This window comes from Microcebus murinus, unplaced genomic scaffold (assembly GCF_040939455.1).
Source record: "Microcebus murinus isolate Inina unplaced genomic scaffold, M.murinus_Inina_mat1.0 scaf025_hap2_Mmur4.0, whole genome shotgun sequence".
Classification (NCBI taxonomy): domain Eukaryota; kingdom Metazoa; phylum Chordata; class Mammalia; order Primates; family Cheirogaleidae; genus Microcebus; species Microcebus murinus.
In genome coordinates this window covers 145441-168635 of record NW_027438971.1, presented here as the reverse complement: position 1 = coordinate 168635, position 23195 = coordinate 145441, and the positions used below count along the sequence as shown (strand labels likewise).

The 23195-nt window shown below is 62.3% G+C and overlaps 6 pseudogenes; all 6 read right to left on the bottom strand.

Moving 5' to 3' along the window:
• Window positions 1-1182: 1182 nt before the first annotated feature.
• LOC142868072 (uncharacterized) lies at window positions 1183-1301 on the bottom strand (annotated as a pseudogene).
• A 3847-nt stretch (window positions 1302-5148) lies between these two features.
• Window positions 5149-5267, bottom strand: LOC142868071 (uncharacterized; annotated as a pseudogene).
• A 3876-nt stretch (window positions 5268-9143) lies between these two features.
• Window positions 9144-9262, bottom strand: LOC142868070 (uncharacterized; annotated as a pseudogene).
• Window positions 9263-13111: 3849 nt separating this feature from the next.
• LOC142868069 (uncharacterized) lies at window positions 13112-13230 on the bottom strand (annotated as a pseudogene).
• Window positions 13231-17099: 3869 nt separating this feature from the next.
• LOC142868068 (uncharacterized) lies at window positions 17100-17218 on the bottom strand (annotated as a pseudogene).
• A 3860-nt stretch (window positions 17219-21078) lies between these two features.
• On the bottom strand, window positions 21079-21197 carry LOC142868067 (uncharacterized; annotated as a pseudogene).
• Between the last annotated feature and the right edge of the window lie 1998 nt (window positions 21198-23195).

Genomic DNA, 23195 nt, shown 5'->3' with positions numbered 1-23195 from the left:
CAGCAAATGGGTACGAACCGATGGACACCTAAGTGGACACAGAGGAATCACCTTCTTCGGGTGGGTGTCGGGCGGGTGGGGGGGAGGGGATGGGCATACACATCCATTAGGAATGGGGTGGGTGCGCACCGACTGGGGGATGGGCGCACTTGAAGCTCTGACCCGAGGGGGGAGGCTGGGAGAGGGCAACGCACCGCACCCGACCTTAACATTGGTGCCCCCACAATATGCTGGAACAACATGAGAGGTAAATGAATAAGAACACGGGGGGGAGGGGGGCACGGGCAACACATGTCACCTTAATACTTGGACTCCCATCATCTGCTTGAAAAGAGAGAGAAAAGAAAATGCAATAATAGAGATAAGAGACACTTTTTAAAAATAATGAATCCGGCCGGGCGCTGTGGCTCACGCCTGTAATCCTAGCTCTTGGGAGGCCGAGGCGGGCGGATTGCTCAAGGTCAGGAGTTCAAAACCAGCCTGAGCAAGAGCGAGACCCCGTCTCTACTATAAATAGAAAGAAATTAATTGGCCAACTGATATATATATAAAAAATTAGCGGGGCATGGTGGCGCATGCCTGCAGTCCCAGCTACCCGGGAGGCTGAGGCAGAAGGATCACTCGAGCCCAGGAGTTTGAAGTTGCTGTGAGCTAGGCTGACGCCACGGCACTCACTCTAGCCTGGGCAACAAACCCAGACTCTGTCTCAAAAAAAAAAAAAAAAAATGAATCCGAAGAGAAAAGTAAAAGGAGGCCTGTGGAGCAGGTCTGGGTGTGACTCCGGATCCCCCAACATCAGGTGCCACCACCAAAGATCCCTACGTGTAGCCCATAGAACCCCAAAAGCAACGGGACGAGTTCTGGTCACATACTCCCTCAAAATGACATCCTGGCCTTCTTCTGGAACTCCCTCCCCTCTCAGACTCTCAAGGTTTCCTCCGGCGTGTCCGTTCCCACAGAGCAGACCTTTGGTCTGAGACCTGACAGTCCAGAAGCCACGCATGCTGCCGCGTGGCGGCGGTGTCACGGCTCGGGACAAGAGGAGGCCCCACGGTGCGGGCTGGGGCGCCAGGCACCGCGGCGGGCGCTGAGGGTGGGGGTCACCCCCACCCCGGGCCGCCCCCGCGCTCCCAGAAACGCGACAGAACCAGAGGCAAAAAAAAAAAAAAAAAAAAAAGAAGAAGCCTACGGCACCCGGTATTCCCGGGCGGTCTCCCATCCAAGTTCTAACCAGGCCCGACCCTGCTTAGCTTCCGAGACCAGACGGGATCGGGCGCGTTCGGGGTGGTGTGGCCGTGGACGGTGGAGGGCGCCCCTGCCCCGCTCAAGAAGCCGAGCCTCTCTGCGCTTCCCCGCCGCCTCCTCCCGCCCCAGGCCCCGCGCCGGGCCGGGCCTGTTGAGTTCGCCGGCCGGGTCCGGCGGGCTCCGAGGGACGGGGGTGACAGGCGGGGCGGGCAGGGAGCGGCGGGCCGAGGTTGGGGGCTGTCTCTCTATACACACACACTCACACTCACTCACTCACTCACACTCACACAAGATGCGCCTCCACGGCTGGACCCACCAAGGTGGAGACCTTCCAGCCCCCCTCCTCTCCTCGCCTGGCCTCCTTCACCTCCCCGCCCCCACCCCCAGCGCGCCGCGGCCGCTGACTGCGCACGGGGTGGGCGGGGCGCTCGCCCTTTGACCCCAGCCAGGGGCCGCCCTCCCCCACAACCCCTTTCAGCTGCTCCGCCCACCCTGTGGCCCTGCGGCCGCCTATTCCCCCGGGCCAGGGCTGGGGCACAGCGCACGGGGGAGGGGAGCCAGTGTATGGGGCGTCTCTCTCTCTCTCTCTCTCTCTCTCTCTCTCTCTCTCTCTCCCCCCGGATGTGTCCCATGGGTGGGGTGGGGTGGCGTGGTTTGTGGGGCGCTGAAGAAATCAGTCCCCTCCATCTCCTCCCTCTGGAAAACACCCAAGCCCTTGGAGAACTGCCCGCACCGCTACCGTGGGGGCCGGGACCCTCCTCTGTGTCCTCCTGTGGCCCAGTCCAAGGGGCCTGGGCCTGGCCGGGGCTGCATTGGACCCCAACCACCCTGGCGTGTGGACTCGCTAAAAATCGGCGATTAGATATTGGATTCCAGCGTCATTGAGGTCATTTCACTAATGAGTGCACCGCAAAGAGTTTCCTAATCCATCTGTGAGGGTGGCAACCGAAAGAGAATTTGAAAGCTGACAGAATAGGCGAGGAAAGGCATAGGAGATTTCCACACCCAGTAAGGAAGCCTTTCCCGAAGTGGAAGAAAGAAACGAGCAAACAGAGACACCGGTAGCCCGCCCGGATGAGAGTCTGCCCCTGAGAGAAAGTACCCTGACCAGGTTCACCCGCGGGTGGGTGGGTGGCGAGCTAGCGGCATTCAGAAGAGCGAGGCCCGCAGTCTGTGCAGAAGACACCTGCACTCGGGTGTGTGTGGCGGCACAATTCACAAGCAGCTCCAGATGTTAATCCAAGGAGAAGCCAGGGAGTTCCCAACGCCCCAGGTGTCCTCAGCCCACGACTGGCTGCTGTGGGAATGCGAAGCCCGGCTCCTTGTCTCAGAGCGGGGCAACCAGGAGGTGTGATGTCCACCCAGGGGTTCCCAGGAGGATCAGGCTGAAGCTGGGACTTGGCCTGAAAGTGTCCCCTCGCATGGCCACCCCCTTCCCCTTCCTGCTCCTCTACTCCTGGTGCCCCTCCATCCAGGGGCCAGACCTTAAAGAGTCACCCGCAAGAGAATCCTGGTCCCAAAGGAGCCTTCTGGGGGACCCGTGCTGAGAGAGGTTGTGGGCATGGCCCGCTGGGGCTCTGCCCGACCCAGGGCTGAGAGATGCAACCTCCCAGCTCTGGGTCCCTGCAGGAAGTGTTGGCAAGCACAGGGCCAGTCCTCCAAAGGCCCAGGTGCAGGGAGCCCAGGCCAAGCAGCCTGTGGAAGAAGCCACATGCTGTGCCACCCCGGGGAACACGACTGCAGGCCACGGCCCTTCCCACCTCCTCCTCCTCCTCCTCCTCCTCCTCCCACCCCGCCCCCGCCCCCACCCCCACATGGCACAGGGCCCAGAGACACCTCAGACACTTGCTACCCAAAGTGCAAAGGGCATCAGTTGCTCCTCCAAAGCCCCCGCCCAGCAGACCGCGTTGTCCAGCCAGCCCCCGGGCCTCCCTGGGGTGCCCAGCACAAAAGTGCAGACACCCACCGGACCCTCAATCTCAGTTTTCGGATGTTTTTGCCACTCTAAGGACCCGCAGGCCAGCTGGGCCTTCTGGCAGGACAGAGAGCCCCGGAATCCGACGTGGAGAGCTGAGTGTACGTCCCCATGAGGAGGCGGTCCCCACCTCCGCGGCTATCCCCTTGCGGGGAGCGGCAGCCGCGGGGCCTCAGAGAAGACACCAGGCTGGGCCCCCACGGCACAGCGGGAGCACGTCCCCCGCAGGCCACGTAGCGACGGCGGCCAGCCGGCGGACGGTTGGGTTGCGCGAGACGCTGCGGCCGCCCTGCTACCGGGTTCCTGGGAGGGCGTCCTGGAACCAGCGTCCACACCAAGCCCTTGGAAGGCCCAGGCGACAGAGGAGCCCCGTCAGGCAGGGGCCGAGGACGGTGACGGCCCGGGCGGGGAGGAGCGTGTCAGGCAGGGGCAGAGGACGGTGACAGGTGACAGGCCGGGCGGGAAGGAGTCAGTCAGGCAGGGGCCGTGGAGGAGACGGGCTGGGTAAGGGTTAGGGTTAGAGTCAGGGCACAAGTCACAATCGCAAAGACCTGGAAGCCACCCGAGTGCCCATCGACCCACGAGTGGGTAAATAAAATGTGGCGCGTGGACACCACGGAGTGCTATTCGGCTATGAGGAGCAGCGGTGAGAGGGCACCTCTCCTGGTTCTCCTGGCCAGAGCTGGAACCCGTTCCAGTAAGCCAAGTATCCCAAGAATGGACACACGAGCACCACGTGCTCGCGCTCACCAGCAAATGGGTACGAACCGATGGACACCTAAGTGGACACAGAGGAATCACCTTCTTCGGGTGGGTGTCGGGCGGGTGGGGGGAGGGGATGGGCATACACATCCATTAGGAATGGGGTGGGTGCGCACCGACTGGGGGATGGGCGCACTTGAAGCTCTGACCCGAGGGGGGAGGCTGGGAGAGGGCAACGCACCGCACCCGACCTTAACATTGGTGCCCCCACAATATGCTGGAACAACATGAGAGGTAAATGAATAAGAACACGGGGGGGAGGGGGGCACGGGCAACACATGTCACCTTAATACTTGGACTCCCATCATCTGCTTGAAAAGAGAGAGAAAAGAAAATGCAATAATAGAGATAAGAGACACTTTTTAAAAATAATGAATCCGGCCGGGCGCTGTGGCTCACGCCTGTAATCCTAGCTCTTGGGAGGCCGAGGCGGGCGGATTGCTCAAGGTCAGGAGTTCAAAACCAGCCTGAGCAAGAGCGAGACCCCGTCTCTACTATAAATAGAAAGAAATTAATTGGCCAACTGATATATATATAAAAAATTAGCGGGGCATGGTGGCGCATGCCTGCAGTCCCAGCTACCCGGGAGGCTGAGGCAGAAGGATCACTCGAGCCCAGGAGTTTGAAGTTGCTGTGAGCTAGGCTGACGCCACGGCACTCACTCTAGCCTGGGCAACAAACCCAGACTCTGTCTCAAAAAAAAAAAAAAAAATGAATCCGAAGAGAAAAGTAAAAGGAGGCCTGTGGAGCAGGTCTGGGTGTGACTCCGGATCCCCCAACATCAGGTGCCACCACCAAAGATCCCTACGTGTAGCCCATAGAACCCCAAAAGCAACGGGACGAGTTCTGGTCACATACTCCCTCAAAATGACATCCTGGCCTTCTTCTGGAACTCCCTCCCCTCTCAGACTCTCAAGGTTTCCTCCGGCGTGTCCGTTCCCACAGAGCAGACCTTTGGTCTGAGACCTGACAGTCCAGAAGCCACGCATGCTGCCGCGTGGCGGCGGTGTCACGGCTCGGGACAAGAGGAGGCCCCACGGTGCGGGCTGGGGCGCCAGGCACCGCGGCGGGCGCTGAGGGTGGGGGTCACCCCCACCCCGGGCCGCCCCCGCGCTCCCAGAAACGCGACAGAACCAGAGGCAAAAAAAAAAAAAAAAAAAAGAAGAAGCCTACGGCACCCGGTATTCCCGGGCGGTCTCCCATCCAAGTTCTAACCAGGCCCGACCCTGCTTAGCTTCCGAGACCAGACGGGATCGGGCGCGTTCGGGGTGGTGTGGCCGTGGACGGTGGAGGGCGCCCCTGCCCCGCTCAAGAAGCCGAGCCTCTCTGCGCTTCCCCGCCGCCTCCTCCCGCCCCAGGCCCCGCGCCGGGCCGGGCCTGTTGAGTTCGCCGGCCGGGTCCGGCGGGCTCCGAGGGACGGGGGTGACAGGCGGGGCGGGCAGGGAGCGGCGGGCCGAGGTTGGGGGCTGTCTCTCTATACACACACACTCACACTCACTCACTCACTCACACTCACACAAGATGCGCCTCCACGGCTGGACCCACCAAGGTGGAGACCTTCCAGCCCCCCTCCTCTCCTCGCCTGGCCTCCTTCACCTCCCCGCCCCCACCCCCAGCGCGCCGCGGCCGCTGACTTCGCACGGGGTGGGCGGGGCGCTCGCCCTTTGACCCCAGCCAGGGGCCGCCCTCCCCCACAACCCCTTTCAGCTGCGCCGCCCACCCTGTGGCCCTGCGGCCGCCTATTCCCCCGGGCCAGGGCTGGGGCACAGCACACGGGGGAGGGGAGCCAGTGTATGGGGCGTCTCTCTCTCTCTCTCTCTCTCTCTCTCTCTCTCTCTCTCTCTCTCTCTCTCTCTCTCCCCCCGGATGTGTCCCATGGGTGGGGTGGGGTGGCGTGGTTTGTGGGGCGCTGAAGAAATCAGTCCCCTCCATCTCCTCCCTCTGGAAAACACCCAAGCCCTTGGAGAACTGCCCGCACCGCTACCGTGGGGGCCGGGACCCTCCTCTGTGTCCTCCTGTGGCCCAGTCCAAGGGGCCTGGGCCTGGCCGGGGCTGCATTGGACCCCAACCACCCTGGCGTGTGGACTCGCTAAAAATCGGCGATTAGATATTGGATTCCAGCGTCATTGAGGTCATTTCACTAATGAGTGCACCGCAAAGAGTTTCCTAATCCATCTGTGAGGGTGGCAACCGAAAGAGAATTTGAAAGCTGACAGAATAGGCGAGGAAAGGCATAGGAGATTTCCACACCCAGTAAGGAAGCCTTTCCCGAAGTGGAAGAAAGAAACGAGCAAACAGAGACACCGGTAGCCCGCCCGGATGAGAGTCTGCCCCTGAGAGAAAGTACCCTGACCAGGTTCACCCGCGGGTGGGTGGGTGGCGAGCTAGCGGCATTCAGAAGAGCGAGGCCCGCAGTCTGTGCAGAAGACACCTGCACTCGGGTGTGTGTGGCGGCACAATTCACAAGCAGCTCCAGATGTTAATCCAAGGAGAAGCCAGGGAGTTCCCAACGCCCCAGGTGTCCTCAGCCCACGACTGGCTGCTGTGGGAATGCGAAGCCCGGCTCCTTGTCTCAGAGCGGGGCAACCAGGAGGTGTGATGTCCACCCAGGGGTTCCCAGGAGGATCAGGCTGAAGCTGGGACTTGGCCTGAAAGTGTCCCCTCGCATGGCCACCCCCTTCCCCTTCCTGCTCCTCTACTCCTGGTGCCCCTCCATCCAGGGGCCAGACCTTAAAGAGTCACCCGCAAGAGAATCCTGGTCCCAAAGGAGCCTTCTGGGGGACCCGTGCTGAGAGAGGTTGTGGGCATGGCCCGCTGGGGCTCTGCCCGACCCAGGGCTGAGAGATGCAACCTCCCAGCTCTGGGTCCCTGCAGGAAGTGTTGGCAAGCACAGGGCCAGTCCTCCAAAGGCCCAGGTGCAGGGAGCCCAGGCCAAGCAGCCTGTGGAAGAAGCCACATGCTGTGCCACCCCGGGGAACACGACTGCAGGCCACGGCCCTTCCCACCTCCTCCTCCTCCTCCTCCTCCTCCTCCTCCTCCTCCCACCCCGCCCCCGCCCCCGCCCCCACATGGCACAGGGCCCAGAGACACCTCAGACACTTGCTACCCAAAGTGCAAAGGGCATCAGTTGCTCCTCCAAAGCCCCCGCCCAGCAGACCGCGTTGTCCAGCCAGCCCCCGGGCCTCCCTGGGGTGCCCAGCACAAAAGTGCAGACACCCACCGGACCCTCAATCTCAGTTTTCGGATGTTTTTGCCACTCTAAGGACCCGCAGGCCAGCTGGGCCTTCTGGCAGGACAGAGAGCCCCGGAATCCGACGTGGAGAGCTGAGTGTACGTCCCCATGAGGAGGCGGTCCCCACCTCCGCGGCTATCCCCTTGTGGGGAGCGGCAGCCGCGGGGCCTCAGAGAAGACACCAGGCTGGGCCCCCACGGCACAGCGGGAGCACGTCCCCCGCAGGCCACTTAGCGACGGCGGCCAGCCGGCGGACGGTTGGGTTGCGCGAGACGCTGCGGCCGCCCTGCTACCGGGTTCCTGGGAGGGCGTCCTGGAACCAGCGTCCACACCAAGCCCTTGGAAGGCCCAGGCGACAGAGGAGCCCCGTCAGGCAGGGGCCGAGGACGGTGACGGCCCGGGCGGGGAGGAGCGTGTCAGGCAGGGGCAGAGGACGGTGACAGGTGACAGGCCGGGCGGGAAGGAGTCAGTCAGGCAGGGGCCGTGGAGGAGACGGGCTGGGTAAGGGTTAGGGTTAGAGTCAGGGCACAAGTCACAATCGCAAAGACCTGGAAGCCACCCGAGTGCCCATCGACCCACGAGTGGGTAAATAAAATGTGGCGCGTGGACACCACGGAGTGCTATTCGGCTATGAGGAGCAGCGGTGAGAGGGCACCTCTCCTGGTTCTCCTGGCCAGAGCTGGAACCCGTTCCAGTAAGCCAAGTATCCCAAGAATGGACACACGAGCACCACGTGCTCGCGCTCACCAGCAAATGGGTACGAACCGATGGACACCTAAGTGGACACAGAGGAATCACCTTCTTCGGGTGGGTGTCGGGCGGGTGGGGGGGAGGGGATGGGCATACACATCCATTAGGAATGGGGTGGGTGCGCACCGACTGGGGGATGGGCGCACTTGAAGCTCTGACCCGAGGGGGGAGGCTGGGAGAGGGCAACGCACCGCACCCGACCTTAACATTGGTGCCCCCACAATATGCTGGAACAACATGAGAGGTAAATGAATAAGAACACGGGGGGGAGGGGGGCACGGGCAACACATGTCACCTTAATACTTGGACTCCCATCATCTGCTTGAAAAGAGAGAGAAAAGAAAATGCAATAATAGAGATAAGAGACACTTTTTAAAAATAATGAATCCGGCCGGGCGCTGTGGCTCACGCCTGTAATCCTAGCTCTTGGGAGGCCGAGGCGGGCGGATTGCTCAAGGTCAGGAGTTCAAAACCAGCCTGAGCAAGAGCGAGACCCCGTCTCTACTATAAATAGAAAGAAATTAATTGGCCAACTGATATATATATAAAAAATTAGCGGGGCATGGTGGCGCATGCCTGCAGTCCCAGCTACCCGGGAGGCTGAGGCAGAAGGATCACTCGAGCCCAGGAGTTTGAAGTTGCTGTGAGCTAGGCTGACGCCACGGCACTCACTCTAGCCTGGGCAACAAACCCAGACTCTGTCTCAAAAAAAAAAAAAAAAAATGAATCCGAAGAGAAAAGTAAAAGGAGGCCTGTGGAGCAGGTCTGGGTGTGACTCCGGATCCCCCAACATCAGGTGCCACCACCAAAGATCCCTACGTGTAGCCCATAGAACCCCAAAAGCAACGGGACGAGTTCTGGTCACATACTCCCTCAAAATGACATCCTGGCCTTCTTCTGGAACTCCCTCCCCTCTCAGACTCTCAAGGTTTCCTCCGGCGTGTCCGTTCCCACAGAGCAGACCTTTGGTCTGAGACCTGACAGTCCAGAAGCCACGCATGCTGCCGCGTGGCGGCGGTGTCACGGCTCGGGACAAGAGGAGGCCCCACGGTGCGGGCTGGGGCGCCAGGCACCGCGGCGGGCGCTGAGGGTGGGGGTCACCCCCACCCCGGGCCGCCCCCGCGCTCCCAGAAACGCGACAGAACCAGAGGCAAAAAAAAAAAAAAAAAAAAAAGAAGAAGCCTACGGCACCCGGTATTCCCGGGCGGTCTCCCATCCAAGTTCTAACCAGGCCCGACCCTGCTTAGCTTCCGAGACCAGACGGGATCGGGCGCGTTCGGGGTGGTGTGGCCGTGGACGGTGGAGGGCGCCCCTGCCCCGCTCAAGAAGCCGAGCCTCTCTGCGCTTCCCCGCCGCCTCCTCCCGCCCCAGGCCCCGCGCCGGGCCGGGCCTGTTGAGTTCGCCGGCCGGGTCCGGCGGGCTCCGAGGGACGGGGGTGACAGGCGGGGCGGGCAGGGAGCGGCGGGCCGAGGTTGGGGGCTGTCTCTCTATACACACACACTCACACTCACTCACTCACTCACACTCACACAAGATGCGCCTCCACGGCTGGACCCACCAAGGTGGAGACCTTCCAGCCCCCCTCCTCTCCTCGCCTGGCCTCCTTCACCTCCCCGCCCCCACCCCCAGCGCGCCGCGGCCGCTGACTGCGCACGGGGTGGGCGGGGCGCTCGCCCTTTGACCCCAGCCAGGGGCCGCCCTCCCCCACAACCCCTTTCAGCTGCTCCGCCCACCCTGTGGCCCTGCGGCCGCCTATTCCCCCGGGCCAGGGCTGGGGCACAGCGCACGGGGGAGGGGAGCCAGTGTATGGGGCGTCTCTCTCTCTCTCTCTCTCTCTCTCTCTCTCTCTCTCTCTCCCCCCGGATGTGTCCCATGGGTGGGGTGGGGTGGCGTGGTTTGTGGGGCGCTGAAGAAATCAGTCCCCTCCATCTCCTCCCTCTGGAAAACACCCAAGCCCTTGGAGAACTGCCCGCACCGCTACCGTTGGGGCCGGGACCCTCCTCTGTGTCCTCCTGTGGCCCAGTCCAAGGGGCCTGGGCCTGGCCGGGGCTGCATTGGACCCCAACCACCCTGGCGTGTGGACTCGCTAAAAATCGGCGATTAGATATTGGATTCCAGCGTCATTGAGGTCATTTCACTAATGAGTGCACCGCAAAGAGTTTCCTAATCCATCTGTGAGGGTGGCAACCGAAAGAGAATTTGAAAGCTGACAGAATAGGCGAGGAAAGGCATAGGAGATTTCCACACCCAGTAAGGAAGCCTTTCCCGAAGTGGAAGAAAGAAACGAGCAAACAGAGACACCGGTAGCCCGCCCGGATGAGAGTCTGCCCCTGAGAGAAAGTACCCTGACCAGGTTCACCCGCGGGTGGGTGGGTGGCGAGCTAGCGGCATTCAGAAGAGCGAGGCCCGCAGTCTGTGCAGAAGACACCTGCACTCGGGTGTGTGTGGCGGCACAATTCACAAGCAGCTCCAGATGTTAATCCAAGGAGAAGCCAGGGAGTTCCCAACGCCCCAGGTGTCCTCAGCCCACGACTGGCTGCTGTGGGAATGCGAAGCCCGGCTCCTTGTCTCAGAGCGGGGCAACCAGGAGGTGTGATGTCCACCCAGGGGTTCCCAGGAGGATCAGGCTGAAGCTGGGACTTGGCCTGAAAGTGTCCCCTCGCATGGCCACCCCCTTCCCCTTCCTGCTCCTCTACTCCTGGTGCCCCTCCATCCAGGGGCCAGACCTTAAAGAGTCACCCGCAAGAGAATCCTGGTCCCAAAGGAGCCTTCTGGGGGACCCGTGCTGAGAGAGGTTGTGGGCATGGCCCGCTGGGGCTCTGCCCGACCCAGGGCTGAGAGATGCAACCTCCCAGCTCTGGGTCCCTGCAGGAAGTGTTGGCAAGCACAGGGCCAGTCCTCCAAAGGCCCAGGTGCAGGGAGCCCAGGCCAAGCAGCCTGTGGAAGAAGCCACATGCTGTGCCACCCCGGGGAACACGACTGCAGGCCACGGCCCTTCCCACCTCCTCCTCCTCCTCCTCCTCCTCCTCCCACCCCGCCCCCGCCCCCACCCCCACATGGCACAGGGCCCAGAGACACCTCAGACACTTGCTACCCAAAGTGCAAAGGGCATCAGTTGCTCCTCCAAAGCCCCCGCCCAGCAGACCGCGTTGTCCAGCCAGCCCCCGGGCCTCCCTGGGGTGCCCAGCACAAAAGTGCAGACACCCACCGGACCCTCAATCTCAGTTTTCGGATGTTTTTGCCACTCTAAGGACCCGCAGGCCAGCTGGGCCTTCTGGCAGGACAGAGAGCCCCGGAATCCGACGTGGAGAGCTGAGTGTACGTCCCCATGAGGAGGCGGTCCCCACCTCCGCGGCTATCCCCTTGCGGGGAGCGGCAGCCGCGGGGCCTCAGAGAAGACACCAGGCTGGGCCCCCACGGCACAGCGGGAGCACGTCCCCCGCAGGCCACGTAGCGACGGCGGCCAGCCGGCGGACGGTTGGGTTGCGCGAGACGCTGCGGCCGCCCTGCTACCGGGTTCCTGGGAGGGCGTCCTGGAACCAGCGTCCACACCAAGCCCTTGGAAGGCCCAGGCGACAGAGGAGCCCCGTCAGGCAGGGGCCGAGGACGGTGACGGCCCGGGCGGGGAGGAGCGTGTCAGGCAGGGGCAGAGGACGGTGACAGGTGACAGGCCGGGCGGGAAGGAGTCAGTCAGGCAGGGGCCGTGGAGGAGACGGGCTGGGTAAGGGTTAGGGTTAGAGTCAGGGCACAAGTCACAATCGCAAAGACCTGGAAGCCACCCGAGTGCCCATCGACCCACGAGTGGGTAAATAAAATGTGGCGCGTGGACACCACGGAGTGCTATTCGGCTATGAGGAGCAGCGGTGAGAGGGCACCTCTCCTGGTTCTCCTGGCCAGAGCTGGAACCCGTTCCAGTAAGCCAAGTATCCCAAGAATGGACACACGAGCACCACGTGCTCGCGCTCACCAGCAAATGGGTACGAACCGATGGACACCTAAGTGGACACAGAGGAATCACCTTCTTCGGGTGGGTGTCGGGCGGGTGGGGGGGAGGGGATGGGCATACACATCCATTAGGAATGGGGTGGGTGCGCACCGACTGGGGGATGGGCGCACTTGAAGCTCTGACCCGAGGGGGGAGGCTGGGAGAGGGCAACGCACCGCACCCGACCTTAACATTGGTGCCCCCACAATATGCTGGAACAACATGAGAGGTAAATGAATAAGAACACGGGGGGGAGGGGGGCACGGGCAACACATGTCACCTTAATACTTGGACTCCCATCATCTGCTTGAAAAGAGAGAGAAAAGAAAATGCAATAATAGAGATAAGAGACACTTTTTAAAAATAATGAATCCGGCCGGGCGCTGTGGCTCACGCCTGTAATCCTAGCTCTTGGGAGGCCGAGGCGGGCGGATTGCTCAAGGTCAGGAGTTCAAAACCAGCCTGAGCAAGAGCGAGACCCCGTCTCTACTATAAATAGAAAGAAATTAATTGGCCAACTGATATATATATAAAAAATTAGCGGGGCATGGTGGCGCATGCCTGCAGTCCCAGCTACCCGGGAGGCTGAGGCAGAAGGATCACTCGAGCCCAGGAGTTTGAAGTTGCTGTGAGCTAGGCTGACGCCACGGCACTCACTCTAGCCTGGGCAACAAACCCAGACTCTGTCTCAAAAAAAAAAAAAAAAAATGAATCCGAAGAGAAAAGTAAAAGGAGGCCTGTGGAGCAGGTCTGGGTGTGACTCCGGATCCCCCAACATCAGGTGCCACCACCAAAGATCCCTACGTGTAGCCCATAGAACCCCAAAAGCAACGGGACGAGTTCTGGTCACATACTCCCTCAAAATGACATCCTGGCCTTCTTCTGGAACTCCCTCCCCTCTCAGACTCTCAAGGTTTCCTCCGGCGTGTCCGTTCCCACAGAGCAGACCTTTGGTCTGAGACCTGACAGTCCAGAAGCCACGCATGCTGCCGCGTGGCGGCGGTGTCACGGCTCGGGACAAGAGGAGGCCCCACGGTGCGGGCTGGGGCGCCAGGCACCGCGGCGGGCGCTGAGGGTGGGGGTCACCCCCACCCCGGGCCGCCCCCGCGCTCCCAGAAACGCGACAGAACCAGAGGCAAAAAAAAAAAAAAAAAAAAGAAGAAGCCTACGGCACCCGGTATTCCCGGGCGGTCTCCCATCCAAGTTCTAACCAGGCCCGACCCTGCTTAGCTTCCGAGACCAGACGGGATCGGGCGCGTTCGGGGTGGTGTGGCCGTGGACGGTGGAGGGCGCCCCTGCCCCGCTCAAGAAGCCGAGCCTCTCTGCGCTTCCCCGCCGCCTCCTCCCGCCCCAGGCCCCGCGCCGGGCCGGGCCTGTTGAGTTCGCCGGCCGGGTCCGGCGGGCTCCGAGGGACGGGGGTGACAGGCGGGGCGGGCAGGGAGCGGCGGGCCGAGGTTGGGGGCTGTCTCTCTATACACACACACTCACACTCACTCACTCACTCACACTCACACAAGATGCGCCTCCACGGCTGGACCCACCAAGGTGGAGACCTTCCAGCCCCCCTCCTCTCCTCGCCTGGCCTCCTTCACCTCCCCGCCCCCACCCCCAGCGCGCCGCGGCCGCTGACTGCGCACGGGGTGGGCGGGGCGCTCGCCCTTTGACCCCAGCCAGGGGCCGCCCTCCCCCACAACCCCTTTCAGCTGCGCCGCCCACCCTGTGGCCCTGCGGCCGCCTATTCCCCCGGGCCAGGGCTGGGGCACAGCACACGGGGGAGGGGAGCCAGTGTATGGGGCGTCTCTCTCTCTCTCTCTCTCTCTCTCTCTCTCTCTCTCTCTCTCTCTCTCTCTCTCCCCGGATGTGTCCCATGGGTGGGGTGGGGTGGCGTGGTTTGTGGGGCGCTGAAGAAATCAGTCCCCTCCATCTCCTCCCTCTGGAAAACACCCAAGCCCTTGGAGAACTGCCCGCACCGCTACCGTGGGGGCCGGGACCCTCCTCTGTGTCCTCCTGTGGCCCAGTCCAAGGGGCCTGGGCCTGGCCGGGGCTGCATTGGACCCCAACCACCCTGGCGTGTGGACTCGCTAAAAATCGGCGATTAGATATTGGATTCCAGCGTCATTGAGGTCATTTCACTAATGAGTGCACCGCAAAGAGTTTCCTAATCCATCTGTGAGGGTGGCAACCGAAAGAGAATTTGAAAGCTGACAGAATAGGCGAGGAAAGGCATAGGAGATTTCCACACCCAGTAAGGAAGCCTTTCCCGAAGTGGAAGAAAGAAACGAGCAAACAGAGACACCGGTAGCCCGCCCGGATGAGAGTCTGCCCCTGAGAGAAAGTACCCTGACCAGGTTCACCCGCGGGTGGGTGGGTGGCGAGCTAGCGGCATTCAGAAGAGCGAGGCCCGCAGTCTGTGCAGAAGACACCTGCACTCGGGTGTGTGTGGCGGCACAATTCACAAGCAGCTCCAGATGTTAATCCAAGGAGAAGCCAGGGAGTTCCCAACGCCCCAGGTGTCCTCAGCCCACGACTGGCTGCTGTGGGAATGCGAAGCCCGGCTCCTTGTCTCAGAGCGGGGCAACCAGGAGGTGTGATGTCCACCCAGGGGTTCCCAGGAGGATCAGGCTGAAGCTGGGACTTGGCCTGAAAGTGTCCCCTCGCATGGCCACCCCCTTCCCCTTCCTGCTCCTCTACTCCTGGTGCCCCTCCATCCAGGGGCCAGACCTTAAAGAGTCACCCGCAAGAGAATCCTGGTCCCAAAGGAGCCTTCTGGGGGACCCGTGCTGAGAGAGGTTGTGGGCATGGCCCGCTGGGGCTCTGCCCGACCCAGGGCTGAGAGATGCAACCTCCCAGCTCTGGGTCCCTGCAGGAAGTGTTGGCAAGCACAGGGCCAGTCCTCCAAAGGCCCAGGTGCAGGGAGCCCAGGCCAAGCAGCCTGTGGAAGAAGCCACATGCTGTGCCACCCCGGGGAACACGACTGCAGGCCACGGCCCTTCCCACCTCCTCCTCCTCCTCCTCCTCCTCCTCCTCCTCCTCCCACCCCGCCCCCGCCCCCGCCCCCACATGGCACAGGGCCCAGAGACACCTCAGACACTTGCTACCCAAAGTGCAAAGGGCATCAGTTGCTCCTCCAAAGCCCCCGCCCAGCAGACCGCGTTGTCCAGCCAGCCCCCGGGCCTCCCTGGGGTGCCCAGCACAAAAGTGCAGACACCCACCGGACCCTCAATCTCAGTTTTCGGATGTTTTTGCCACTCTAAGGACCCGCAGGCCAGCTGGGCCTTCTGGCAGGACAGAGAGCCCCGGAATCCGACGTGGAGAGCTGAGTGTACGTCCCCATGAGGAGGCGGTCCCCACCTCCGCGGCTATCCCCTTGCGGGGAGCGGCAGCCGCGGGGCCTCAGAGAAGACACCAGGCTGGGCCCCCACGGCACAGCGGGAGCACGTCCCCCGCAGGCCACTTAGCGACGGCGGCCAGCCGGCGGACGGTTGGGTTGCGCGAGACGCTGCGGCCGCCCTGCTACCGGGTTCCTGGGAGGGCGTCCTGGAACCAGCGTCCACACCAAGCCCTTGGAAGGCCCAGGCGACGGAGGAGCCCCGTCAGGCAGGGGCCGAGGACGGTGACGGCCCGGGCGGGGAGGAGCGTGTCAGGCAGGGGCAGAGGACGGTGACAGGTGACAGGCCGGGCGGGAAGGAGTCAGTCAGGCAGGGGCCGTGGAGGAGACGGGCTGGGTAAGGGTTAGGGTTAGAGTCAGGGCACAAGTCACAATCGCAAAGACCTGGAAGCCACCCGAGTGCCCATCGACCCACGAGTGGGTAAATAAAATGTGGCGCGTGGACACCACGGAGTGCTATTCGGCTATGAGGAGCAGCGGTGAGAGGGCACCTCTCCTGGTTCTCCTGGCCAGAGCTGGAACCCGTTCCAGTAAGCCAAGTATCCCAAGAATGGACACACGAGCACCACGTGCTCGCGCTCACCAGCAAATGGGTACGAACCGATGGACACCTAAGTGGACACAGAGGAATCACCTTCTTCGGGTGGGTGTCGGGCGGGTGGGGGGAGGGGATGGGCATACACATCCATTAGGAATGGGGTGGGTGCGCACCGACTGGGGGATGGGCGCACTTGAAGCTCTGACCCGAGGGGGGAGGCTGGGAGAGGGCAACGCACCGCACCCGACCTTAACATTGGTGCCCCCACAATATGCTGGAACAACATGAGAGGTAAATGAATAAGAACACGGGGCGGAGGGGGGCACGGGCAACACATGTCACCTTAATACTTGGACTCCCATCATCTGCTTGAAAAGAGAGAGAAAAGAAAATGCAATAATAGAGATAAGAGACACTTTTTAAAAATAATGAATCCGGCCGGGCGCTGTGGCTCACGCCTGTAATCCTAGCTCTTGGGAGGCCGAGGCGGGCGGATTGCTCAAGGTCAGGAGTTCAAAACCAGCCTGAGCAAGAGCGAGACCCCGTCCCTACTATAAATAGAAAGAAATTAATTGGCCAACTGATATATATATAAAAAATTAGCGGGGCATGGTGGCGCATGCCTGCAGTCCCAGCTACCCGGGAGGCTGAGGCAGAAGGATCACTCGAGCCCAGGAGTTTGAAGTTGCTGTGAGCTAGGCTGACGCCACGGCACTCACTCTAGCCTGGGCAACAAACCCAGACTCTGTCTCAAAAAAAAAAAAAAAAAATGAATCCGAAGAGAAAAGTAAAAGGAGGCCTGTGGAGCAGGTCTGGGTGTGACTCCGGATCCCCCAACATCAGGTGCCACCACCAAAGATCCCTACGTGTAGCCCATAGAACCCCAAAAGCAACGGGACGAGTTCTGGTCACATACTCCCTCAAAATGACATCCTGGCCTTCTTCTGGAACTCCCTCCCCTCTCAGACTCTCAAGGTTTCCTCCGGCGTGTCCGTTCCCACAGAGCAGACCTTTGGTCTGAGACCTGACAGTCCAGAAGCCACGCATGCTGCCGCGTGGCGGCGGTGTCACGGCTCGGGACAAGAGGAGGCCCCACGGTGCGGGCTGGGGCGCCAGGCACCGCGGCGGGCGCTGAGGGTGGGGGTCACCCCCACCCCGGGCCGCCCCCGCGCTCCCAGAAACGCGACAGAACCAGAGGCAAAAAAAAAAAAAAAAAAAAGAAGAAGCCTACGGCACCCGGTATTCCCGGGCGGTCTCCCATCCAAGTTCTAACCAGGCCCGACCCTGCTTAGCTTCCGAGACCAGACGGGATCGGGCGCGTTCGGGGTGGTGTGGCCGTGGACGGTGGAGGGCGCCCCTGCCCCGCTCAAGAAGCCGAGCCTCTCTGCGCTTCCCCGCCGCCTCCTCCCGCCCCAGGCCCCGCGCCGGGCCGGGCCTGTTGAGTTCGCCGGCCGGGTCCGGCGGGCTCCGAGGGACGGGGGTGACAGGCGGGGCGGGCAGGGAGCGGCGGGCCGAGGTTGGGGGCTGTCTCTCTATACACACACACTCACACTCACTCACTCACTCACACTCACACAAGATGCGCCTCCACGGCTGGACCCACCAAGGTGGAGACCTTCCAGCCCCCCTCCTCTCCTCGCCTGGCCTCCTTCACCTCCCCGCCCCCACCCCCAGCGCGCCGCGGCCGCTGACTGCGCACGGGGTGGGCGGGGCGCTCGCCCTTTGACCCCAGCCAGGGGCCGCCCTCCCCCACAACCCCTTTCAGCTGCTCCGCCCACCCTGTGGCCCTGCGGCCGCCTATTCCCCCGGGCCAGGGCTGGGGCACAGCGCACGGGGGAGGGGAGCCAGTGTATGGGGCGTCTCTCTCTCTCTCTCTCTCTCTCTCTCTCTCTCTCTCTCTCTCCCCCCGGATGTGTCCCATGGGTGGGGTGGGGTGGCGTGGTTTGTGGGGCGCTGAAGAAATCAGTCCCCTCCATCTCCTCCCTCTGGAAAACACCCAAGCCCTTGGAGAACTGCCCGCACTGCTACCGTGGGGGCCGGGACCCTCCTCTGTGTCCTCCTGTGGCCCAGTCCAAGGGGCCTGGGCCTGGCCGGGGCTGCATTGGACCCCAACCACCCTGGCGTGTGGACTCGCTAAAAATCGGCGATTAGATATTGGATTCCAGCGTCATTGAGGTCATTTCACTAATGAGTGCACCGCAAAGAGTTTCCTAATCCATCTGTGAGGGTGGCAACCGAAAGAGAATTTGAAAGCTGACAGAATAGGCGAGGAAAGGCATAGGAGATTTCCACACCCAGTAAGGAAGCCTTTCCCGAAGTGGAAGAAAGAAACGAGCAAACAGAGACACCGGTAGCCCGCCCGGATGAGAGTCTGCCCCTGAGAGAAAGTACCCTGACCAGGTTCACCCGCGGGTGGGTGGGTGGCGAGCTAGCGGCATTCAGAAGAGCGAGGCCCGCAGTCTGTGCAGAAGACACCTGCACTCGGGTGTGTGTGGCGGCACAATTCACAAGCAGCTCCAGATGTTAATCCAAGGAGAAGCCAGGGAGTTCCCAACGCCCCAGGTGTCCTCAGCCCACGACTGGCTGCTGTGGGAATGCGAAGCCCGGCTCCTTGTCTCAGAGCGGGGCAACCAGGAGGTGTGATGTCCACCCAGGGGTTCCCAGGAGGATCAGGCTGAAGCTGGGACTTGGCCTGAAAGTGTCCCCTCGCATGGCCACCCCCTTCCCCTTCCTGCTCCTCTACTCCTGGTGCCCCTCCATCCAGGGGCCAGACCTTAAAGAGTCACCCGCAAGAGAATCCTGGTCCCAAAGGAGCCTTCTGGGGGACCCGTGCTGAGAGAGGTTGTGGGCATGGCCCGCTGGGGCTCTGCCCGACCCAGGGCTGAGAGATGCAACCTCCCAGCTCTGGGTCCCTGCAGGAAGTGTTGGCAAGCACAGGGCCAGTCCTCCAAAGGCCCAGGTGCAGGGAGCCCAGGCCAAGCAGCCTGTGGAAGAAGCCACATGCTGTGCCACCCCGGGGAACACGACTGCAGGCCACGGCCCTTCCCACCTCCTCCTCCTCCTCCTCCTCCTCCTCCTCCTCCTCCCACCCCGCCCCCGCCCCCGCCCACACATGGCACAGGGCCCAGAGACACCTCAGACACTTGCTACCCAAAGTGCAAAGGGCATCAGTTGCTCCTCCAAAGCCCCCGCCCAGCAGACCGCGTTGTCCAGCCAGCCCCCGGGCCTCCCTGGGGTGCCCAGCACAAAAGTGCAGACACCCACCGGACCCTCAATCTCAGTTTTCGGATGTTTTTGCCACTCTAAGGACCCGCAGGCCAGCTGGGCCTTCTGGCAGGACAGAGAGCCCCGGAATCCGACGTGGAGAGCTGAGTGTACGTCCCCATGAGGAGGCGGTCCCCACCTCCGCGGCTATCCCCTTGCGGGGAGCGGCAGCCGCGGGGCCTCAGAGAAGACACCAGGCTGGGCCCCCACGGCACAGCGGGAGCACGTCCCCCGCAGGCCACTTAGCGACGGCGGCCAGCCGGCGGACGGTTGGGTTGCGCGAGACGCTGCGGCCGCCCTGCTACCGGGTTCCTGGGAGGGCGTCCTGGAACCAGCGTCCACACCAAGCCCTTGGAAGGCCCAGGCGACGGAGGAGCCCCGTCAGGCAGGGGCCGAGGACGGTGACGGCCCGGGCGGGGAGGAGCGTGTCAGGCAGGGGCAGAGGACGGTGACAGGTGACAGGCCGGGCGGGAAGGAGTCAGTCAGGCAGGGGCCGTGGAGGAGACGGGCTGGGTAAGGGTTAGGGTTAGAGTCAGGGCACAAGTCACAATCGCAAAGACCTGGAAGCCACCCGAGTGCCCATCGACCCACGAGTGGGTAAATAAAATGTGGCGCGTGGACACCACGGAGTGCTATTCGGCTATGAGGAGCAGCGGTGAGAGGGCACCTCTCCTGGTTCTCCTGGCCAGAGCTGGAACCCGTTCCAGTAAGCCAAGTATCCCAAGAATGGACACACGAGCACCACGTGCTCGCGCTCACCAGCAAATGGGTACGAACCGATGGACACCTAAGTGGACACAGAGGAATCACCTTCTTCGGGTGGGTGTCGGGCGGGTGGGGGGGAGGGGATGGGCATACACATCCATTAGGAATGGGGTGGGTGCGCACCGACTGGGGGATGGGCGCACTTGAAGCTCTGACCCGAGGGGGGAGGCTGGGAGAGGGCAACGCACCGCACCCGACCTTAACATTGGTGCCCCCACAATATGCTGGAACAACATGAGAGGTAAATGAATAAGAACACGGGGGGGAGGGGGGCACGGGCAACACATGTCACCTTAATACTTGGACTCCCATCATCTGCTTGAAAAGAGAGAGAAAAGAAAATGCAATAATAGAGATAAGAGACACTTTTTAAAAATAATGAATCCGGCCGGGCGCTGTGGCTCACGCCTGTAATCCTAGCTCTTGGGAGGCCGAGGCGGGCGGATTGCTCAAGGTCAGGAGTTCAAAACCAGCCTGAGCAAGAGCGAGACCCCGTCCCTACTATAAATAGAAAGAAATTAATTGGCCAACTGATATATATATAAAAAATTAGCGGGGCATGGTGGCGCATGCCTGCAGTCCCAGCTACCCGGGAGGCTGAGGCAGAAGGATCACTCGAGCCCAGGAGTTTGAAGTTGCTGTGAGCTAGGCTGACGCCACGGCACTCACTCTAGCCTGGGCAACAAACCCAGACTCTGTCTCAAAAAAAAAAAAAAAAAATGAATCCGAAGAGAAAAGTAAAAGGAGGCCTGTGGAGCAGGTCTGGGTGTGACTCCGGATCCCCCAACATCAGGTGCCACCACCAAAGATCCCTACGTGTAGCCCATAGAACCCCAAAAGCAACGGGACGAGTTCTGGTCACATACTCCCTCAAAATGACATCCTGGCCTTCTTCTGGAACTCCCTCCCCTCTCAGACTCTCAAGGTTTCCTCCGGCGTGTCCGTTCCCACAGAGCAGACCTTTGGTCTGAGACCTGACAGTCCAGAAGCCACGCATGCTGCCGCGTGGCGGCGGTGTCACGGCTCGGGACAAGAGGAGGCCCCACGGTGCGGGCTGGGGCGCCAGGCACCGCGGCGGGCGCTGAGGGTGGGGGTCACCCCCACCCCGGGCCGCCCCCGCGCTCCCAGAAACGCGACAGAACCAGAGGCAAAAAAAAAAAAAAAAAAAAGAAGAAGCCTACGGCACCCGGTATTCCCGGGCGGTCTCCCATCCAAGTTCTAACCAGGCCCGACCCTGCTTAGCTTCCGAGACCAGACGGGATCGGGCGCGTTCGGGGTGGTGTGGCCGTGGACGGCGGAGGGCGCCCCTGCCCCGCTCAAGAAGCCGAGCCTCTCTGCGCTTCCCCGCCGCCTCCTCCCGCCCCAGGCCCCGCGCCGGGCCGGGCCTGTTGAGTTCGCCGGCCGGGTCCGGCGGGCTCCGAGGGACGGGGGTGACAGGCGGGGCGGGCAGGGAGCGGCGGGCCGAGGTTGGGGGCTGTCTCTCTATACACACACACTCACACTCACTCACTCACTCACACTCACACAAGATGCGCCTCCACGGCTGGACCCACCAAGGTGGAGACCTTCCAGCCCCCCTCCTCTCCTCGCCTGGCCTCCTTCACCTCCCCGCCCCCACCCCCAGCGCGCCGCGGCCGCTGACTGCGCACGGGGTGGGCGGGGCGCTCGCCCTTTGACCCCAGCCAGGGGCCGCCCTCCCCCACAACCCCTTTCAGCTGCGCCGCCCACCCTGTGGCCCTGCGGCCGCCTATTCCCCCGGGCCAGGGCTGGGGCACAGCGCACGGGGGAGGGGAGCCAGTGTATGGGGCGTCTCTCTCTCTCTCTCTCTCTCTCTCTCTCTCTCTCTCTCTCTCTCCCCCCCCCCCCCCGATGTGTCCCATGGGTGGGGTGGGGTGGCGTGGTTTGTGGGGCGCTGAAGAAATCAGTCCCCTCCATCTCCTCCCTCTGGAAAACACCCAAGCCCTTGGAGAACTGCCCGCACCGCTACCGTGGGGGCCGGGACCCTCCTCTGTGTCCTCCTGTGGCCCAGTCCAAGGGGCCTGGGCCTGGCCGGGGCTGCATTGGACCCCAACCACCCTGGCGTGTGGACTCGCTAAAAATCGGCGATTAGATATTGGATTCCAGCGTCATTGAGGTCATTTCACTAATGAGTGCACCGCAAAGAGTTTCCTAATCCATCTGTGAGGGTGGCAACCGAAAGAGAATTTGAAAGCTGACAGAATAGGCGAGGAAAGGCATAGGAGATTTCCACACCCAGTAAGGAAGCCTTTCCCGAAGTGGAAGAAAGAAACGAGCAAACAGAGACACCGGTAGCCCGCCCGGATGAGAGTCTGCCCCTGAGAGAAAGTACCCTGACCAGGTTCACCCGCGGGTGGGTGGGTGGCGAGCTAGCGGCATTCAGAAGAGCGAGGCCCGCAGTCTGTGCAGAAGACACCTGCACTCGGGTGTGTGTGGCGGCACAATTCACAAGCAGCTCCAGATGTTAATCCAAGGAGAAGCCAGGGAGTTCCCAACGCCCCAGGTGTCCTCAGCCCACGACTGGCTGCTGTGGGAATGCGAAGCCCGGCTCCTTGTCTCAGAGCGGGGCAACCAGGAGGTGTGATGTCCACCCAGGGGTTCCCAGGAGGATCAGGCTGAAGCTGGGACTTGGCCTGAAAGTGTCCCCTCGCATGGCCACCCCCTTCCCCTTCCTGCTCCTCTACTCCTGGTGCCCCTCCATCCAGGGGCCAGACCTTAAAGAGTCACCCGCAAGAGAATCCTGGTCCCAAAGGAGCCTTCTGGGGGACCCGTGCTGAGAGAGGTTGTGGGCATGGCCCGCTGGGGCTCTGCCCGACCCAGGGCTGAGAGATGCAACCTCCCAGCTCTGGGTCCCTGCAGGAAGTGTTGGCAAGCACAGGGCCAGTCCTCCAAAGGCCCAGGTGCAGGGAGCCCAGGCCAAGCAGCCTGTGGAAGAAGCCACATGCTGTGCCACCCCGGGGAACACGACTGCAGGCCACGGCCCTTCCCACCTCCTCCTCCTCCTCCTCCTCCTCCTCCTCCTCCTCCCACCCCGCCCCCGCCCCCGCCCCCACATGGCACAGGGCCCAGAGACACCTCAGACACTTGCTACCCAAAGTGCAAAGGGCATCAGTTGCTCCTCCAAAGCCCCCGCCCAGCAGACCGCGTTGTCCAGCCAGCCCCCGGGCCTCCCTGGGGTGCCCAGCACAAAAGTGCAGACACCCACCGGACCCTCAATCTCAGTTTTCGGATGTTTTTGCCACTCTAAGGACCCGCAGGCCAGCTGGGCCTTCT